Below are 2,674 nucleotides of genomic sequence, written 5' to 3' on the forward strand. Positions count from 1 at the left end.
TAAAACATAAATACGTGAAATTTATATATATTATATAATAATATATATAATATTTTATTTTATATTAATATATAAATATATACTAAAAAATAATATGTGGGGGTGGGTTTGTGTGGGGTGGGTGTGTGTGTGTTGTTTGTTGTGTGTGGGGTTTTGTGTGTTGTTTTGTTGTTTTTTGGGGGTGTTGGTGTATGTAATATAATTACATACATACATACATATAAAGGGAAAATATATTATATATTTATAATATATATATTATGGGGATTTTTATAAAGGGTATGTATATGGGGGGGGTTTTAAAAATATCATTATAACAATTTTTTATATAATATGATATTTAATATTTATATATATATATTAAATAATTATATGCCCCACATATATATACACACCCCACACATCCCCTTTCAAAACGTACTTGGGTTTAAATGTATTTAAAAGAAGTAGTCCCCGTGGCCGCAAACCAGGGTTGATTTTGGAGAGGCATTCAAAAGGCATTGGTTTTTTCTGCCCAAAAAAAAATTTTCTTTATGGGAACCCAAAAAAAGGGGGGTTTAGAGTGAAAGGAAGGTGAATGTTTTAAAAAAAAATCACAGACACACACACCATACATTATGTTATTTTTTGGTGTGTATATAATATTTTTAATTTTATTATATTATATATATAATATATATATATATTTTAATTTTATATATATGTGTATAATATAAGTATAAACTGCCCATTTGGGCCCCGTGGTTTTTGAGCCCCTGGTCCCCCAGTTCAAATTTCCCCGCCCGGCCCGTCGTTTAAAAAACCCTGCGTTCTGCCCGGGGGGGGCTCGAGCCCCAGGGAAAAAGACATTCCCCCTTGAGAAATAAAACGCAGGGGTCGTTGGGAAGTCCCCCGCCGTGGGACAAACCCGCGGTTTGGGTTAAAGGAAAGGGATCCCAAACCCGGCAAAGGGGGCCCCTAATAACCTTTCAGTATGAAAATTTTAGAGAGACCTATGTCCGGCGTTGAAAAAGAAATAAAGTATATGATGTTGTAAAATGTAGGCAGAGAAAGGTATTTTAAAGGAAAATTGAAAACAAGTGAGGGAAAAAGAAAAAGAGAAAAAGAAAAATGGGGAAAAGAAAACCCCAAAAAAAATGGAAAAAAAAAAACGGGCCCAAAAAGGAAAAAGGGGAAATCATTAAAACAAAAATGCAATGTGTAGAGGAAAAAAAAAACGAAGAGAAATAAAGGGTAGATGGAGAAAAAACGGAAAAAAAAAGAGAAATGAAAACGGGAAAAACATAGGGGGAAATGAAAAAGGGAGTTTGGGAAAAAATCATTTAAAAGGGTTGTTTTTCAACCATGTTTTTCCTCCCTTTTTTTCCCTCCCCTTTATAAAATACGCCCTAAAAAATGGCCCCTCCTCTTTTCAGTTTTTTGGTGGACTAGGTTAAAAGCTTTTTTTTAGGACAAATTTAAATGAAAAAAAAATTAAAAGAAAGTACGGGAGTATTAAACAAAAAATTTAATTTAAAGAAATAAAATAAATCGGGAAAATTTTAAGGAAAAAAAAAAAGAAAAAAAAATTTTTCAATCCGTAAAGATCCATGTTTATTGTTTTTTTTCAGAAATAAAAAATGGAAATATCACCAAAAAAATATTGAACTGAATTTAAAAAAGACGTTCCGCTCTTTCGTGGTTTGGGGAAATTTAAAAAAAAACACAGGATATCATTTTCTTTTTTTCCCCTTTGAACGAAAAAAAAAAACCAAACCCCGTAAAAACAGGAAAAAGGAAATTTACTAGCCCCAGGGGCCGCCCGATATTTTTTTTTCCCTTTTGGCCTTTTTTTTCAGTTTCGTTTTTAAACTACCCCTTTTTTCAGATTAAGGGAATATTTTTTTTTTTGAATAGAATGCCAAACCCGGGGAAAAAGAATTTTTGTAGGAAAAAATTGTTTTTATTTTTAAATGATTTTTAAAAACCTTTTTCCTAAAAACTTTCATCCCCTTTTTTTTTTCGAAAAAAAAGTTTTTGACGCCTGTAAAGGGGTAATGTTTTATATGATTTTTTCCCCGAGCCTTTTTTTTTAGGAAAAAAAACAGTTTTTTTACCCTTTCAAATATTTTTCCCTTATATTTAGCATTTAAAAAGGGGTTTTTTTAAAAATCCCTTTTCATCATGGGCCCTTTTAGGGAAACGATTAAAATTTCAAAATAATTATTGTTTTAGCCACCTTTTTCCAAATAAATTTAACTAGGTTTTTTTATTAAATATAACCAAAAATTTCCTTTGAGAAAGTGACCTTTTTCAAAATATTTGACCGATGATATTTTGCTGATGAACTCTCTCCCCCCCCCCCCTCTCTCTCTCTTTCTCCTCTCTCTCTCTCTCCTCTTCTCCTCTCTCTTCTCTATTCTCTCTCTCTCTCTCCCTCTTTCTCTCTCTCTCTCCTCTTCCTCTCTTCTCTCTCTCTCTCTCGTCTCTCTCTTCTCTCTCTCTCTCTCTCTCTCTTTTCTCTCTCTACTCTTTCTCTCTTTCTTCCCTCGCATCTCTCTGCTCCTCACTTTCCCCGCCATCAATCCATGAATCGATCTCCTCTCCTCCTCTCTCCCCCTTCTTCCTCCTCGTCGCCTGTCTATCCGCCAGTCTATCCATCCAACAACATCCAAGTAAGCCTCATCGCCTTGCA

Source organism: Penaeus monodon, chromosome 3 (genome assembly GCF_015228065.2).
Source record: "Penaeus monodon isolate SGIC_2016 chromosome 3, NSTDA_Pmon_1, whole genome shotgun sequence".
NCBI lineage: Eukaryota > Metazoa > Arthropoda > Malacostraca > Decapoda > Penaeidae > Penaeus > Penaeus monodon.